The 19,343-nt window shown below is 45.0% G+C and overlaps 1 long non-coding RNA gene across 9 annotated transcripts in view; it reads left to right on the top strand.

The window, feature by feature from the left end:
- Positions 1-3,758: 3,758 nt before the first annotated feature.
- LOC143832269 (uncharacterized) overlaps positions 3,759-19,343 on the top strand; it is a 262,139-nt gene continuing 246,554 nt past the window's right edge. For 3 of the 9 annotated variants that reach the window (XR_013229175.1, XR_013229173.1, XR_013229168.1), the window contains exon 1: positions 3,772-4,524. This is a non-coding gene — a long non-coding RNA (uncharacterized LOC143832269). Of the gene's footprint in view, positions 4,525-19,343 lie in introns of all 9 variants that reach the window. The other 6 variants (XR_013229174.1, XR_013229176.1, XR_013229172.1 and 3 more) reach the window with 6 other exon arrangements.

Below are 19,343 nucleotides of genomic sequence, written 5' to 3'. Positions count from 1 at the left end.
AGATCTGAACACAATGGAAAAATGGGCAAATGAGAACAAGATGCAATTTAATAAAGATAAATGTAAAGTTCTGCATCTGGGTCAGAAAAATGAAAAGCATGCCTACTGGATGGGGGATATGCTTCTAGGTAACACTGTGTGTGAACGAGACCTTGGGGTACTTGTGGATTGTAAACTAAACATGAGCAGGCAGTGTGATGCAGCAGTAAAAAAGGCAAATGCCATTTTGGGCTGTATCAACAGGGGCATCACATCAAAATCACAAGATGTCATAGTCCCATTGTATACGGCAGTGGTCCCCAACCTTTCTGAGGCTGGGGACCCGCATGGCATCGGGCCGCGCACGCACGGACCACGCCCGCGGGCCATGCCTGCGCGTCGGGCCGTGTCCGCGGGCTGCGCCCGTGCATCAGGCCACGCCGATGCATCAGGCCACGCCCGTGCGTCAGGCCACGTCCGCGGGCCGTGCCCGCACATGCCATGTCTGCGCATCGGGCCGCGCCCGCACGGGCCGCGCCCGCACGGGCCGCGCCCGCACGGGCCGCGCATGTGCGATGCGCTTCCCGGCCCTGATTCCCTCTCCCCGCCCTCCCGCAGTAAGAAGCTTCCCGGGCCGCAAGCTTGCGGCCTGGTAAGTTTTTTCGTGTGGGGGAGGCAGGGAGAGGGAGCCACGGCCCGGCGCCATGGCCTTCGCGGCCCGGCACTGGGCAGCGGCCCGCAGGTTGGGGACCACTGGTATATGGCAGTGGTCAGGCCACACCTGGAGTACTGTGTGCAGTTCTGGAGGCCTCACTTCAAGAAGGACGTAGATAAAATTGAAAGGGTACAGAGGAGAGCGACGAAGATGATCTGGGGCCAAGGGACCAAACCCTATGAAGATAGGTTGAGGGACTTGGGAATGTTCAGCCTGGAGAAAAGGAGGTTGAGAGGGGACATGATAGCCGTCTAAGTATTTGAAAGGTTGTCACTTGGAGGAGGGCAGGATGCTGTTTCTGTTGGCTGCAGAGGAGAGCACACGCAGTAATGGGTTTAAACTTCAAGTACAAGGATATCGACTAGATATCAGGAAAAAAATTTCATAGTCAGAGTAGTTCAGCAGTGGAATAGGCTGCCTAAGGAGGTGGTGAGCTCCCCCTCACTGGCAGTCTTCAAGCAAAGGTAGGATACACACTTTTCTTGGATGCTTTAGGATGCTTAGGGCTGATCCTGCGTTGAGCAAGGGGTTGGACTAGATGGCCTGTATGGCCCCTTCCAACTCTATGATTCTATGATTCTAATGGGAAGTCAAATGGGCCTTAGGAAGTCTGAGCAACAATAAAGCTAGTGGTGGTGACAGCATTCCATTTGAACTATTCAAAATCCTAAAAGACAATGCAATAAAAGTGCTACACTCAATATGCCAGCAAATTTGGAAAACTCAACAATGGCCACAGGATTAGAAAAGATCAGTTTACATTCCAATCCCAAAGAAGGGCAATGCCAAAGAATGTTCAAACTACCGCACCATAGCACTCATTTCTCATGCTAGCAAAGTTATGCTCAAAATTTAACCAGCTAGGCTCCAGCAATATGTGGACCGAGAACTTCCAGAAATACAGGCAGGATTTCGAAGAGGCAGAGGAACTAGAGATCAAATTGCCAACATACGCTGGATCATGGAGAAAGCTAGGGAGTTCAAAAAGAACATCTACTTCTGCTTCATTGACTATGCTAAAGCCTTTGATGGTGTGGAGCACAACAAATTGTGGCAAGTTCTTAAAGAGATGGGAATACCAGAGCATCTTATTTGTCTCTTGAGAAACGTATACGCAGGTCAAGAAGCAACAGTGAGAACTGAACATGGAATCACTGATTGGTTCAAAATTGAGAAAGGAATTTGGTAAGGCTGTATACTGTCGCCTTGCCTATTTTACTTGTATGCGGAGCACATCATGAGAAAGGCAGGATTAGAGGAATCACAAATTGGGATCAAGATTGCAGGGAGAAATATCAACAACATCAGATATGCAGATGATACCACTCTAATGGTGAAGAGGAAATAAAGAGTCTGTTGATGCAGGTGAAGGAGGAGAGTACAAAAGTTGGCTTGAAACTCAACATGAAGAAAACAAAGATCATGGCATCTGGCCCTCTCAAATCCTGGCAAATAGATGGGGAAGAAATTGATATAGTGACAGATTTTATTTTCCTGGGCTCCATGATCACTGCAGATGGGGACTGCAGCAAAGAAATTAAAAGATGCTTGCTCCTGGGGAGGAAAGCTATGGCAAATCTAGACAGCATCCTAAGAAGCAGAGACATCACCCTGCCAACAAAAGTGCGTTTAGTCAAGGCTATGATATTCCCAGTTGCAATGTATGGCTGTGAAAGTTGGACCATAAGGAAGGCCGTGTGAAAGAATTGAGGCTTTTGAACTCTGCTGCTGGAGAAGACTCTTGCGAGTCCCTTGGACTGCAAGGTGAACAAACCAGTCAGTCCTAGAGGAGATCAGCTCTGACTGCTCCTTAGAAGGCCAGATCCTGAAGATGAAACTCAAATACTTTAGTCTCGATGGATTGGACACGACTTCCCACCTAACAACAACAGCAACAACAAACAACAACAACAAATGTTCATAGGTAATGGATGGTTGCTATAAGCTTTCTTACTCAATCATATTGTGTCAATCAGGGGAAATTGATACATTTAAGCATTGTCTTTTGGAATGTGTATTTTACTCAGATACAAGTGAATTGTGGACTTTCTTCAAGGGAGAACAAATAGAGAAAAACTATTGAAACTGAGAGCGCTTCTAGAAAATACTGAACATAAAGCCACTGGCAGTAGTGGTAGGTTTTTTGAATCAGTATTCATATGTTTAATAATAAATAGGGAAATAAATTTGTGATTCCAACCTGAAATATGTATTTTACAATTTCAGGAGCTGAGCATTTTGCTGCACCATGGAAATGTAACTTGGGCCAGAAATAAACTACAAACTTGTACAGATGTTGTATGCATGTTACGTGCTATACTCTTACCTGGTTTATGGACCATTTGTATGGGGAATTGACATGCCAGTAATACCCACCTTCAGGCCACCAATCACTGATGTGTCAGTACACCTGAAGATGGGTTCCATGCACAAGGCAAGTTAATCAAAACATTACTGGCATTTTTAATTGGTAACTTATCTGTTACCCTTCTGTTTTTTATATTCCACTGCTCACTGGACAAGAGCCCCCCCCCCCCCCGCGAAATCCGTTAAGTGAAAGGTTACAATGAGGCAATAGTTACAGGCATGCGGATCTTATTCCATTGCAACCACTTCAGGGAAGTATTGAGCGACTGAAAGTAATGCATGAATAGGTAAAATCATGCAGAATTATGCAGAAAATTATGCTTAGTGAAATTTCGCCGAAGGGTAACTTTTAATTCCTTCAAAGGCTAAGCGCGACTGGGCAGGAATTTTGTTGCAAAGCCTTTTGGAAAAGTGAGCGTACGTGAGGTTGGTCTAGCAGCAGCACGCCAGTGTGCGTCTCGGATTGTGCCCAGGGCGAGGCGACCGTGAGTTTGCAATTGCGGTATGAAGGCCGCGCGCCAGCTCTTCTTCCCTCCTCTCCTCAGCTTCTTCGGAAGGCACGACAAAGGCCAGGCTTGCCAAAGAGGGAGTTTGCAGCGGGCGGAGGTTGGAAAGTCCTCGCTCTTCGGCGGGCGCGTGATAGAAACGTCCCGCCATTGCGACCGTCCCCCACCTTCAGATTTGCGGTGCGCGCACACACACGGCACGTGGGAGGATATATGGTGTCTCTTATGTTGCTGTTCCCGCCGTCGCCACTGAGACGAGATTGGCGTGAGGGGGGCTGCCGCCGTTTCTCTTCTTCCACGGGCTTTGCCAGGAATCCCGCAAGCAAGAAGCGAGCTATTGAAGTGCAGGCAGGGGAGTGCGGAGCATAAGGGGAAGCCCAGCCGACGAGCGAACAGGGCCGGGTGATAAGGAGAGCGGGAATTCCTGTCGCTTTTCTTAGCCAGCCGCCGGCAGCAGTAGCAGCGACAGCAGCATTTCCAAGTGTGCTGTCCAGGGCAATGCTGCGCCTCGTGAGGTGGCAGCATTCCGCTGAGCCCAGCATGCTCTGAAAAGCAGCGAGGGAGGAGGTCCCTGCGGCTGGCCTCGCGCGCTCGCAAAGATGTCCTGCTCTGGTCGCGCGTGAGGATTCGCTCGTCCTGGCAGTTGCCGAGTATCGGGAAGGGGAGCCGTGGCAGGGCTCGGCTGCTCCCGCTCCTCAGCTGCTCGCCGCCGCCGGCTCCTCGGCAGGAGGCATCATGATTTCCTAACCGAGGGGGTTGAGTCGTCCTCTCGCTTTCTCTAGCTTCCCCCCTCCCCCCCATGGAATTACCCACCGTCGCCGGCTGGAGTTGGAACTGCTGAACTCGTGTGGCTGGGCGAGCTGAGAGCGCTAGTGCCAAAGTGAACGTTTGCACCCTCCTGTACTGTTTGGAGAAGGACTGACCGAGCTGGCAGAGTCGCAGACCACAGGTGCGGGGGTGAGTACCGAGAGGGGTTAAAGAGAAAGCAGGAGGGGACGCACACACAGAGATTTTGATGGCGTGGAATAAAAGAACTGCATCCATTCATCCACCGTGTTCCTGGTGGCCGTTAGAATTAAGTTTCCTGTTGTGCTTTGCCATGGCTGTGTGTGGTTTCTTGGGAGAAGAGCAAAGGCTGCCCTCTCTCTCTTTTCCTTTCCATTTGGGGTGGTTCTTAGAGCCTATTGTGTGCGGCTTCCTGGTTGCATTCCAAGAGGGCAAAGTGGGACTGTCAAGTGCACCAGCAGGACATTGTAATTCACCGGAACTCATGCCATCTGAAGGCGTTTGCGATCAAGCCTATTTTTCTTCCCTGCCTGGTTTACCTTATTAGCTCTTAAGACAGTCTTCAAAAGATTTCAATGACTGAGCTAAAAGCAGCAGGTTATAGTAAAGTGCATCAAGCACAGTGCTTAGAAACGCGGACAAGTCGAGGTAGTTCCTCATACAAAGCTTGCTGGCTGGGTGAGATGGTGAAACTCATATAGGGCATAAGAAGGTAAATCTCAACATGTGTGGTTTTCTTGGGGTTTTTTAGAGGCTAGTTGAGAATCCTTCAGTAGTTCAGATTGACATTGTTCATCAACAGGTGGAATTTTTGACAACTGAGTAAAAGGGAACTCTTTCCATCGATGTCTTGGTTGAACGCTACCATAGCTTTATGTCATATCCAGAAGAGGTAATAGAAAACCATACTTATAAGTTTGCTGTCCCTGAATGCTGCACTGATATGAAACTGCATATGCTCAGCTGAATCACTTTAATTGTGTTGGAAAGATGACATAAACTATGGGGCAGCCATAGCACCATATAGATTGCAAGAAAGAAGATTGCAAACGAGGAAGGTCTCTTAAGTAAAATAAGTGTGCAATCTATATGGTTGTATTTTTTTGGCTTACAGAAAATTTTTATGCAGCAGCAACTTCTGTGAAAATAATAGCTAGTCTGTCATAAAATTTCTCAGCTGTGAATTATAGAACCTTACAATGTGGATCCCCTTGTTAATTCTCTTAATAATTTTCTGATATCCTTATACAATGTAGTAGATTTTAGAAGATCGCACATGAAATGTCAAGGAAGTCGACCATTGTCTTATCTGTGTTACTTTTTAAAGATAATAAGGGTAAAATAGGATATAAGATAATTTGTCCCCCCTCCCCCCCAAGAACAGCACATTATTCTAAATATGCTCAAACTAATTCATCCCTCCTCCTCATTAGTATTTCAGTGTTTGGTTTTGTTGCAAGGCATGGTTTGGATGAAATGCTGCCAAATTGCAAAGGAGAAATAAAGTCCAAGTTTCAGAACAATGCTGGGGTAATAAAGACCATATAATGAAATAGTGACTAAACTTACTGACCTTCCAAGCCACATTAAATATTCTTCAGAAGTTCAAGAACCATGAGACATTCGACATCCATTGAATGGATGTTACACACTTCATAACACTACCTTATATATTAAAAAGGGTGTTATGCACAAATGGTGTAAGGATCTGTCTTCAGTGCATGGTGGCATCAAAGAAGGGATAATACAAGAGGTAATGGTCAGTACACAGGACAATGACCAGTCATTCCAGAAAAGACATCCTGAGTATCTGTGGAACCATAAAGTGTATGGGCCTGCAAGTCATAGTTTACTAGTAGAAGAGCCAAATGTAGTTTTCAAGCCATAGTATGACTTCCATGCTAGAGTAATGATAGTAGAGTAGAGAGGAAGTCTTTAATCACAGAATTAAGATCATACAAATATAAGAATCTTGTTACGTACTTTTCTAAAAAGTCTTTGACGGTATGCTCTGTGAAGGAAATGTGATCCTTTCCCCTTGTCTGAATACTGTAATCCATAATTATCTGATCCAGTAATGCTTGATCTGAGGAATTATACTGACATATCTACATCAGGATCTTGGCTGTATTCCATACCTTTTCAATCTGATAGATCTTTCCATGCAAATATGTCTTTTAGACTTTGAAACAAAAGTGCAAGAGTATGAATGTTCTTTGTAACAGACTCACATTTCTAAAAACCCAGTTGCTGAAAAATCCATTTGGAAAAGAAATGTCCTTTATCAGAACATTAAGCAACATATATCATTTGAAAGAGGTGTTGAAGGCGGCTCTGTAGGTGTTTACTTTCACATCTGTCTCATTGAACTTGGCATTGTTTATTCTGAAATAGGTTTGCAAAGGACTGCACTGTGGGTAGCTTTCGTTTGGTTTGATGAATTGTAAACATTTAAAGCCTAATCACATATGCTCTACTCAAGTGACTGGGACTCACTCCTAAAAAACTGTGATCCCTGATAGTACCTTGCCCTTGCTGCAGGATTTTGTAGGGTTTGTTTGTGTGTGTGTGTGTGTGGGGGGGGGTTTCCCTGCAATGATACATAATTGGGTGCATATAACAATTCCTCTAAGACTCTGATTCACTCTGTCCCAAAGATGCTTGTTTTTAAGGCTGTTCTAAAGCATGACGAATGGCAGTGACACAGTCTAAGCATTGTGGTCTGCTTCTTTTTACATCACTTAGAAAACTTAGTGTTTAGCTTTCATTAGGACTTTAGAGTACTATTCATTTTAGGAGTGGTCATTACTTATATGGTACTCATTTTTAAGGGCAGGTAAGTGTCTTCCGTCTTGCAGTTATGTGAAAAGCTGGCAGTATTCTATTTCCTGTATTAATCTAGAGCTAGTATGTTGGAAAGAGCCTCTTGTGGCGCAGAGTGGTAAGGCAGCGATATGCTGTCTGAATCTGTCTGCCCATGAGGTTGGGAGTTCAATCCCAGCAGCCGGCTCGAGGTTGACTCAGCCTTCCATCCTTCCGAGGTCGGTAAAATGAGTACCCAGCTTGCTGGGGGGTAAACGGTGATGACTGGGGAAGGCACTGGCAAACCACCCCGTATTGAGTCTGCCAAGAAAACGCTAGAGGGCGTCACCCCAAGGGTCAGACATGACTCGGTGCTTGCACAGGGGATACCTTTACCTTTACCTTTACCTTAGTATGTTGGAAAATGGATGAGGCAAAATCTGCTTTGTATAGCTATGTAAATATTGCCTGTTTCTATAGTAGGAATATTCTTAATATAGTGATTTCTGGGAGTTGATTCACATCGTCTTTTATTTATTAGGCATCCCAGTGCACGTTCGGATTTTTTCCTTTTGGATTTTGGCATGTTGATTGATGAATGCTTATATACGTAGGTTTTCTGTACCTTGAAGATCTTCTGAAAGGTAGTAGAACCACAGCATTATATGATGTGATCTGGAGAATGTTGGTGCCTTTTGAAGTGTTGGTTAATTGAAAGTGAGGTACAGTTAATTAAGGACTAGATTTGCTGTCCTTTTTACCCAGTGGGGATCCAGACTTGAAGCTGAGGGTGATGAGCTACATCAGCAGCAAGGATAAGATCTGAGTTGGCAGAGTTATTTATGTATTAATTGTTCAGCGTTTGATACCATAAGACTTGGGATACATCCTAGGAGTGCTAGGAGTTGACCTTTGGAAGTCCTAAGGAGCTCTTATAACCCTGAAAACTAATTTTAATGCTCTCACATCCACTTTCAAAAGATCAGTGCAAATATATCAAAATGTTTTAAAATAATTGTTTTATTTATCACAAGACATAATTTCATGGTTTTGAGTCTGATAGAGGAAGCCTTGACTCTTGTAAACTTTTGCCCTCAAACTGTTGTTGGTCCCTAAGGTGCTACTGGACTCAAATCCAACTGTTTTACTGCAGACCCTCTGAAACATTAGTTTATAAATGACTTAAAAACTGACAATGTGTATGGCTACTGTGGAATATACCTACATTAATTATGTTCTAACTCTTGTTCATTAGAAATACTTGCAGTTAATTTAGGAGTATGTGTGAAATACTGAGTGTTACAACTTGTGCTTTGTGTTTAAAATCTTAGGTTTTAGATACAATCTCAACTACCAAAGGAATGAAAAATATCCAAAATCTTGGAGAATTGGTTTTGAAACATGCAGAAAGAATAGGATTGGGAGACATATGTTCTTGTTTCTTTGGGAGTGCCATTGAACTACTGTGTCTTGAAATTCAAACTCCATTGCCCAGGAAAGAGATTATTTTTATGACCATAATTTGCCAGCTTGCATGTCCAAGTCCAGTTATGTACCACTGAGTGGTGATTTTCTGAAAGTGATTTTGTGGCAGTTTCCTCTGTGTTTCACTTCCAAGCCAAAGGTCATTCAGAAGTGTGTATATTCCTTTGAATTTCCCTTACCCTTTTGCTACCCTTTGAAGGTCATTGACCCATCCACATCGAGATCATCTCACCCATGCTGCACCTTCTGCCATCCTTCCCCATTTATTAGTGCACAAGCTGTTTCCTGATCAATTGTTAATGTTTAATTTGTTTTTGAGAAGCATTGTAAGTCCACTATGACAGTGGTCCCCAACCTTTATTAGGCTGGGGACCGGCAGGGCATCGGGCCGCGCCCGCGCGGGCCACGCCCACACATCGGGCCACGCCCGCAGGCCGCGCCCGCGAGCCACGCCCGCGGATCGGGCCGCACTGAGCCACATGGTGACTGAGCCACATGGACTTTCCGCAAACCACCAAACTTGCTTGGGATTGATCCATTTTGAGGACAAAGTACAATCTGCACATGACAGACTCTAAAAAACTGCCAGCATTACAATCAGTGTGCAGGCTCACGAACAGAAAACCACACACATTTGCAAGGAATGGCAGTAAATGGCAAAAATATCTCTTGATTTTTTTTCAATATAGTAACACAAGACTAAAAAAGCTCCCCAGAGCTTCTGCCATAGGGCTCCTCCCCCATATTAATTGCAGCTCTGTACAAAGGGTGGTGGAGCTGTAGCTGATGTTGCACACAAACACACATTGCCAATAATAACAGCTTGCAATGCTAGTGTCAATGATTTCTGCATTCTCTACGCTCAACATGTCTCCCATATTGTGAGATCAGGTAAGTCTTTTCCATTTTTCACAATGGTGATAACACAGCAGAGAATCCTCTGATGCACGGTGGCATGGAAAACGAGGCTTTGCAGTTGCTTGTCAGTTAAAAAAAAGTCTTGTCAATTTTAATTTGCATTCCTTTCTGTTCCCTTTCATCCAGTGAACTAAAACTAAAATGCATGCACAAAACCTGTACCGTGAGAATGTAAATTCAAGGTGCTTATTGGACATAACTGCGCAGCTGTGGCACAGCAGTTGCGTAATTTAAAAAAAAAACCTTCAGATGCCACCCCCCACACATTATAAGTGACATTCCATTTTGATTTATAAAGCGTGTTTTTATTATTGTAGCTGCAGAATAAATACACTGGAGGAAAAAGAATGATGCATAGAATCTATAGTCAAGAATATACTGCTTTGAAAATCTGCTGTATGCGTAGTGGGCCGAAGTCAACTACATGAGAAATGGAGTACATGAGAAATGGAGTATTACATGAGAAATGGAGGAGTAGGAATATATTATAAGGGAGGAGGGAGCTTAGAGAATCATTTGAGTTGATCTTTTCTTTTTCTTCTTTTTTATTAAAACTGCTATGCAAATGACTACTGTGTACAAAATCAACAGATTTTTTTTTGCAACTGCCATGGGGAACATGCTTGTCACTTATTCTCATATATTGTGGGCAATTGGTAATGAAAACCTGAAAAGACAGCAAACCACGTTTTATAATAGAAAGACACTTATTCCAGCATTATCGAAATAATAACTGACAGACTGTCTTAATGTTTATCTAGAAAACTCTGACAGCTTGTTACTCTAGGCAATGTTGATGACAAACTGTGATTTATGAGATAATTGAAAATAGTAACATTTTAATATTTGGAATATAAGTAGAAAACCTTGGTAGCTTAACTCCTACATATTCAGAGTGACAGGCATTAATAGTATATAGGTATATTTATTGAGAGCACCAAGGTTTTTTGGAGGAAAGTTTGGGTCACCAGAAATTCTTTCAGTCTTTTCTTTGGCAACCTAAAAATGTTTATGTGATTATTTTTAACTTAATTAGTCAGTCAGTCAGTAACCTTTTATTGGCATAAAATGTATAAGACATATAAAAATAGGGTTTAAAATTTCAACAAAATAGTAAAATGGGGTTACATAACCAAACAGATCTTAAAATGATTAAATAAACTATAAAAGATAAAATACAAGGTAGGCAGCATATTATAAAAGCATCTTAGTTAAAACTCTGGCAACTAAAATGGTTATCTCTGGGTCTTTGTCAGAGAGCAGAAATTGCAAGGTCATAGATTTACTTACAGAAGGCTTGTTTCCCAGCAAGGCAACAAAGCTGTCATCCCGACACTGCTCATATAAGGGGCAATCTAACAAAATGTGTGAGACAGAGTCAGGGCAACCAGAACCACACGGACAGAGTCTCGCATGGTATGGGATATGGTGGAATCTTCCCTCTAAGACCTTTGAGGGGAAAGCATTCATTCGTGCCAGGAGAAAGGCTCTTCTCAGGGGTGGGACATCAAGGAGATGCAAATATGTAGGCATAATATTTCTCTGCATAATGATGCCAAAGAATGCTGCTGAGCAGACTCGAGGCTGGGTAGGTATGAGTTCCTGCTGCTCATGGTCTAATATTCTCTGTTTAATAATCCGGAAGATACATTTTTCTTCCAGAGGTAGTAGGGAGTTCAGATCGATGCCAATGGAGGCTAATTTTTGTTCAATAGCCTGGAACCATTGAAATTTAAGAGGGTCACTTTTTAGACAAGTTAAAAGGCTGCCAGTTTCTATTCTAAAAAACAGTCTGACCCAAAATTTAAAAGTAGCTATCCAGGCCCTTGTCTCTACCCTAATTTGGCCATATTCTGCACAAATGGCATGGTAGGAGACACAATTGGGAACCCCTGCAATTTGCCTATAGAAAGCAGATTGAACACCCTCAATAGATTTATTAAAGGCAGGAACCCATAAGGGGCATCCAAACAGGAGCTGGGACATTACTTTGGCATTAAAAATTTTAATTGCTGCAGGAATAAATTGGTTACCTTTTGCAGAGAAAAAGAACTGTTTTATCAAGGAAGATGAGGATTTGGCCAGATTGATAGCTCGTTGGCAGTGGGAGCTCCATTTCTGGTTATATTGGAAGATAACACCTAGATACTTAAATGTTTTAACTTGTTCTATTGAAGTGCCTCCAATGGACCAAGTCATTGCATGCCAGCTCTTAGAGAAAACCAAAACTTTTGTTTTACCATAGTTAATTACTAACTTATTATCTTGGCAATATTGGTAAAAGGTGGATAAGTATCGTTGTAAGCCAACCCTTGTATATGAGAGTATTGTAGTATCGTTGGCATACAACAACAAAGGAATATGCTGGGAACCAAGTTTTGGGGGATGACCATTAATAGGTTCCAGTTTTTGCGCTAAATCATTAATGAATAAGTTAAACAACAAGGGGGCCAGAATACAGCCTTGCTTAACTCCAATGGTCATTGAGATCTTAGAGGTTAAGTCTCCCTTTGAAGAATACCGGACTTGGCAGGAGGTGGACACATAAAGTTTTTGGATGAGAAACACAAGTCTCGGTTCCATACTCATTAATCGCAATTTATTCCAGAGCATATCCCTATCTATCTTATCAAAGGCACTTTTAAGGTCTATAAAAGCTGTGTATAGCCTCTTACCATTTTGGGACGTATATTTCTCGGCCAGGCATGAGAGAGTTAAACAGTGATCTATAGTAGAGTTACCCTGCAAGAAACCAACAGGACCTATAATTCTTTGAGAGCGAGCCCAATCAGTTAGGCGCCGTTCGAGATGTTTTGCATAAATCTTACCTATAATTGATAATAAACTAATAGGTCTAAAATTATTAGGGTCATTATGGTCACCCTTTTTAAACATGGGAACAATGATTGAATTCAACCAAGAACTTGGGACAATCCCATGTAAGTCAATTAAGGTAAATAAGTTGGCCAAGGGTGGAGCCCACCATTTAGGGTTGTTTTTTAGAAGTTCAGCTGATAGGGCATCCTGGCCTGGGGCTTTGCCTATCTTAAGGCTCAGAATTAGTTCCTCTACTTCGTCAGGCAAAACTGGGGACCATCTAGGGACATTAGTTGGGATGGAGTCATTCAGCAGATTTTCTGGGGCTACTGGGACATTAAATAGAGCAGAAAAATGATCAACCCAAACTTGGGGGGCAATAATAAGTTCAAAATTATCAGTCTTCCCCCTCAAGGGTCCTCTTACAGCTGACCAGAATGCTTTGGAATTTTTGGATTTAACAATGTCAAATAGGCGGGCCCAATTATCGTGAGCGTAAAGCTGTTTTTTCTCTCGGATAAGATAATTATACTGTTTTTTTTGTTCAAAGTAACTGAGGATAATAGTCTGATCCTCTGACGATTGGGCCTGTCTAAATAGCTCTCTCCGTTTTTTTTTTTTTTGAGATATGACATTCTTGGTCAAACCAGGAGGAATTGCTGCCTTTGTTACAGACTGGTTGTGCTTTAAGGCCACAAAGGTCAGTTATCTGAGAATACAGCTCTACAGCAGTCATAGGTGAGCTTGAGTTAATTAAAGTCTCCCGGAGTTCTATCATTCTTTCAGATTCCAAAAGAGATGTGATCTCTTTCTCCATCTTAGCGGACCATCTAATCCGTTTCAAACAAGATTCAGTGGGAACTGCTGGTAGAGATTCATTGGGACTGCAAACATCTATCCCAGTATGATCCCAGTTTAGAGCCAGTGGAAGGTGGTCACTCTCAGTCATTAAAAATTGCTGATCCAAAAGGACTACTTGTGGTAACCCAGCTCCTTTGGTTAAATTAGTGTCCCTCCCTCATAGAATTTAGGTTGGCTATATCTTCATAACTTTGTCAAGTTGACTAAGGTATGACTGAGAACATATCTGTGTGGGTCCTCCCATTGTTTCAGCCTGGTAAACTTTTGAGTAGAAGAAGTGTCCCTGAGTTGGGTTGAAGCACTGCTGTTGATTTGGTACCAAACTTTCTGGCTTGTAAGAGCTTCAGTTTTTGTGGGGAGGGCTCTGTAATCCTGTAAATTCCTCATTTTACACACAGCTGTAAACATAAGCTGGTTATTTCAGCTTTGTGTGAATTCTTCAGCATACAAACCTGACAGCTGGTTTCTTTGGTTTTAACTCCCTCCATCGTCCCTTGAGATCTCTGGGTTAGTGTAGTATCTCTGTTGTCCTAAGAATATGACTGCCCTACTCTGTTATTGTAGCTTCTCACTATTCCTAGATTGTATTCTCTTGTTAACTTCTATGCCTTCTGTAGCCGAGCTAACTTTTGCTTGTTGTGACTGTACATTCAGCTTGGAACAGGGGCTGGTGTTGGCTTTCATCCTTTGCATCATTTTTTAAGGGGCTTAAAGATCTAAGTGCTTCTTCAGAAGAGTCTTTTTAGGTGGTGATTCCATAAAGAAGTCACTGGCTGAAGTCAGGGATTTACTATTTAACTCATAGAATCATGGGCAAATGAGAACAAGATGCAATTTAATAAAGACTAGGGGCAAAGCCCGTTGTATCCAACAATACAACGGACGCTAGAGCTTGGCAGTGGGAAGAGGAAGGAGAGGAGCTGTCCTGTAAGGGCATGGGGTTGAATGTGTGTGTTGTGTGGGAGGTTGTGGTGGCGTGGTGGCAAATGAGGGCAAGGGTGTGGAGATATGGGTGTCAAGAACCTGTGGTGTGGAATGTTTGTTGAGTGTGGGAGAGGACTGACCTTTGGGAACTTTGGCATAGTGGTTACAGATGAGCTTTCCAGAGCCATGTCCTCAGATATGTGAAGGGAAAATCAGACTGGAGACTCTTCTTAGGGGAAGATTACATGGCAACCAATTCCCCCCAGTTCTGCGTCATTTCCCTTCTTGTGTGAATTAGGCCACAAACACCAAAATGTGAGGCCTCCCCGCTGGCCACCGCTGCCGGTGGACGGAGCCGCGGCCAGAGAACCGAGAGGACCCACCAGTGGGAGATGCCTGAGGCAGCCTGCCGGTTGGCCAACCAGCTAGGCAACCGGTGCCCCCACCGCTCATGGGGGCTGAAGTTCGCCGTCTCTACCGCTTCAAAACCTGTTTCGATGGGGACCCAGATGCGTTCCCCGGGTTCCTGGTCCACCTCCAAGCATACACGATGGAGGTGGGATACACCTTCCAGGACAATGCTGAGCGGATCTGGTTTGCTGGCGACTGCATGGACGGAGAGGCGGCCAAGTGGTTCGTGGACCTCTACTGCTATGCCTCCGCGGAGGTTCGGAATTATGATCATTTCATACGCTGCATGAGGGAGCAGTTCGAGGATCCGTTCGAGGTGGAAACGGCGAAGGCCAGCCTGCGGGCTCTGAAACAAGGAGCCATGACCATCAGCCAGTACACCCGGGAGTTCTGGAAGTTGGCCGCTGCCATCCCGTGCTGGGGGGAGGACCAGTACGTTCGCTTCTCGCATAAAGGCTTGCGCTGGGATCTTGCGCAGAAATGCCTGCACCTGGACGACCCCGAGAACATGATGGGCTGGGTGTGGTTGGCCGGAGAAGTCGACAGGAGGCTACGGGTGGCAGCCGAGTTGGGAGGCGAAAGGCCGAAAGCCCCCCTCAAGACCTCCACCCCCAAGAAGGGGGCGTCTGCGAAAACCTCTGGCCCGGCTGCAGCGGAGCGCAGCCAGCGCCAGGAGAAAGGTCTCTGCCTGGGATGTGGTGGACAAGAGCACTTCCTGGCCCAGTGCCTCTCCAAGAAGCCGTTGCCGCCACCTGTCAAGCCCACGGCTGGCAAACCCTCTGGCATCCCCACCAGGGGGAAGGCGCCGGCGAAGAAGACCGCAAGGTCCCTGCTCGCCTTTATTGTGGAGCCAGTGGTGTTTGAGCCGAATTCTGACAGCGGAGTGGACGAGGGAAATGCCTCGGGTGAGCCGTCGGGAAATGGGGATGACCTGCTGTGAGGACGCCCCGCCAGCAGGTCCCAGGCAGGGGCAAGCGATCAGTGAGTGCCCCCCCTTATCTCCCTCCCAGTGACTTTGGCTGTGCCCAAAACAGGGAAGAAGTTGGGGGTGCGGATCATCCTGGATTCAGGGTGCACCGAGACTTTGATTAACCCCCCTTTAGCCGAGACGTTGGGGGTAGGGCAGGTACCATTGGCCAAACCACTCCAATTCGCCCAAATGGATGGGAAGTGCACAATGGGTGGGGAAGCAGTGAGTTGGACTCGCCCATTGGAACTAGATGTGGCTGACCATTGGGAAAAGATTCAACCGGAAACACCACCGCCTGACCCCGCAAGGGTCTCGCGAAAGGGAGGGTGTTGAAGTTGCCACCTTGGCCAGGGCTGGCCCAGAGTGGTTACCCAGGGAGTACTGGAATCTCCAGGATGTATTCGCAGAACAAGAATGTGACCAACTCCCTTCCCACCGGAAAACTGATTGTGCAATCAGGTTGAAACCCGGAGAGCCCCTCCCTCGCGTCAAGCTGTACTCGATGAGTCCACGAGAGATGCATGAGCTGTGCACTTTCCTCGATAAAAACCTGGCCTGCAGTTTTATTCGCCCCGCTACCTCTCTCATGGCGGCTCCAGTATTGTTTGTAAAAAAGAAAGATGGAACCTTGCTGTTGTGCACTGATTACAGGGGCCTGAATGTCGTCCCGACGTCTAATGCCTACCCCCTGTCTCTGATCAAGGACCTGCTGGGCCACCTGGGGCAGGAACGGGCCACCTGGGGAGGCCTATTACCGGGTGCGGATAAAGGAAGGACACAAATATTTGACTGCTTTTAACACCCCCTATGGGCAATCTGAGTACACCGTCTTGCCATTCGGATTGGATGATCTCCGTCGCCAGCTGGACAGAGGTGGGTCAGCCGTGCTGGTCCTTTTAGACCTATCGGTGGCCTTTGACATCGCGGATCATGACATTCTGATCCACCGCCTTGCCCGCACGGGGATACAAACCACAGCCTTGCACTGGATACGCTTCTTTCTCCAGAACCGGACCCAGAGGGTTGCGGTGGGGGAGGAGTCCTTATGGACTCCCTTGTGGGGTACCACAGGGCGCAATCCTCTCCCCGTTATTTAATATCTTTATGCGCCCTCTGGCCCAACTGGTACGTAGCTTTGGGCTTGGCTGCCACCAGTACACTGATGACACCCAGCTCTATCTCCTCATGGACGGCCACATGGACTCCCCCCCGGAACCATTCGCCAGATGTTTTTTTTTGGGGGGGGGTAATTTTAGTATTTATTATTATATAAAGCATTTACAGAAAAGTAAAAGAGGGAAAAAGCGACCAGCTGATATGGTTTGCCATCCTCTTTTAACATACATATTCAGTTCCCATCACATATTAATCCTAATCTAGAAGTTTTTACCATCTTTCTTAACAAAATGATTGTTAATACGTATGAGAGTATAATCTGTTATAAGAATATATTCTATTATTATCTTAAATGATATAAAGTCGGTCCCCTTCATATATTGGCCCTGACCTAAGAGTTACTGCTGCTGTCTTGTTAATACATATGAAGTATAGTTTGCCATCCTCTTTTAGCATACATATTAGTATTCATATTCAGTTCCCATCACATATTGATCCTGATCTAGAAGTTATTACCATCTTTCTTAGCAAAGTAATTGTTGATTCATATGGGAGTATAATCTATTATAAGAATATATTCTATTATTGTCTTAGATAATATAAAGTCAGTTCCCTTCATATATTGGCCCTGACCTAAAAGTTACTGCTGCTGTCTTTCCCACAGGAGACCAGGAGAATGCTCCACTGTTCATCACATCCTTCAGGTGGTCGCAGAAAATGAAATTGTATTTTTTCCCACAGTGATGCCTGATGATTCTTACATAGAGTATTTCTGGTTGTCCTTCTGTCAGGGCCAAAGAAGTCTCTTGCTTGATTCTCGCTTGCAGTCGCCTTTAAGTAGGCTCTGTATATTTTCTCAATCCGGATCTCTTCCTCTGGTTACACAGAGATATCTCCTGATAGCTTCCTGCGTGCTGTCGCCTTTGAATAGACTCTGTTTATTTTGTTGATCCAAATCACTTCCTGCTCTAAATAGACTTCCAGGTTTTCGGTGCTTTCCTTCCGTAAATCTGTTTTCCCAAGTTCTTCCAAGGTGCTTTTGATTTTTACGTCCCTAGCTCTCTCCCCCTCCTGTTGATTAACTTCCAGACATTGAATTCTCGTTTGAAGTATTGTTGGCTGAGTTGTGTTTTCATCAGCTGTTTTTTCCAAACCGTCGGTTCTGTCTAAAAGCCCTTTCTTAGTCTTTTGGATTTCCTTTTCCACCTTGTTGACTGCTTTCAGTATCTTTGAGTTCCCTTCGCATAACAAATGGAAAATCTGTGCCTTAGTTAATTTTTCCATAGTTCTAGGCAGTCACAAACTATAAACAGAAAGTCTCGTGAGGTCTCGCGGGAGCACGAGCAATCCAAAATTATCAGTTTGTCGATCTCCGTATCAAGTAAGCATCCCCAACTGAACTCTCTCCAACAAAACTTTAAAGTCTCTCTTTCTTTAAGCTCTCTCTTTGTTTGATTAGTGGGTGTAATTAGCTGGGAGCCTCTCACTCAATGAAAGAATTCACTTGTAAATTGGTTGAGGAGGGGGGAAAGAGCTTGTGGGGAAAAAAAGGAAAAACCAGAAAAAACACGGTCTTTACTGTTGCAGACTTCGGCTCCTGTCAGTCTGGTAAAAGATGATCTGGGAAGAATGTAGGGTCAGCTGGTCGTTTCAGGCTTAGAAAGTTATTTACGACAAGGGCGTCATCATGATCTTGAGCACATGCCGCGGCGATCCAGAGAACTCAGTCTCCACGGATCTGTAGGACCCTCAGGATGCCGTTCCTGGTTCCTGGGGCAACCGGCGAGCAAGATTTGCGTATCTGCTCAGGTCTGCCAGGTGCGGTTGCTCCTGACCCTCAGCATGGCTTAAGAGCCGGGCAGAAGCCCAGCTAGTACGGCACCATCTTCAGTCGTTCTCCCATTCGCCAGATGTTTGGAAGCAGTGACTGAATGGTTTGAGCAGAGTCGCCTGAAACTCAACCCCTACAAGACGGAGGTCCTGTGGCTGGGAGGCAGATGGCAGGACCAGGCAGTGCGCTTTACCCACCCTGGCAGGAGTGAAACTCATCATCCTGCCCCAGGCCAGGAATCTGGGGGTGACCATCGATGCCTCCCTGACTAGGGAGGCTCAGATCAAGAGAGTAGCGGGTCAGGCATTTTTCTATCTTCGCCAGGCCCGACTACTAGCGCCCTACCTATCCCCTGACCACTTGGCTACAGTGATCCATGCGACAGTCACCTCCAGAATAGATTTCTGTAACTCACTCTATGGCGGCCTACCCTTGTCTCTGATCCGGAAACTCCAGCTAGTGCAAAACGCAGCTGCTCGGGTCCTCATTGATACACCCTGGAGGGCCCATATCCAGCCTGTGCTGAGGCAGCTGCATAGGTTGCCAATTGCCGCTCGGATCAGGTTCAAGGTTCTGTTTTTGACCTTTAAAAAAATTCTTCTTCTTCTTTTTCTTCTTCAATGAGAGTTCAACGAGATCTGAACACAATGGAAAAATGGGCAAATGAGAACAAGATGCAATTTAATAAAGATAAGTGTAAAGTTCTGCATCTGGGTCAGAAAAATGAAAAGCATGGCTACTGGATAGGGGATACGCTTCTAGGTAACACTGTGTGTGAACGAGACCTTGGGGTACTTGTGGATTGTAAACTAAACATGAGCAGGCAGTGTGATGCAGCGGTAAAAAAGGCAAATG

The sequence above is a fragment of the Paroedura picta genome, chromosome 3 (assembly GCF_049243985.1).
Source record: "Paroedura picta isolate Pp20150507F chromosome 3, Ppicta_v3.0, whole genome shotgun sequence".
Lineage (NCBI taxonomy): Eukaryota > Metazoa > Chordata > Lepidosauria > Squamata > Gekkonidae > Paroedura > Paroedura picta.
Note: the sequence above shows the minus strand (reverse complement) of the source record. Positions and strands in the feature narration are given on the sequence as shown.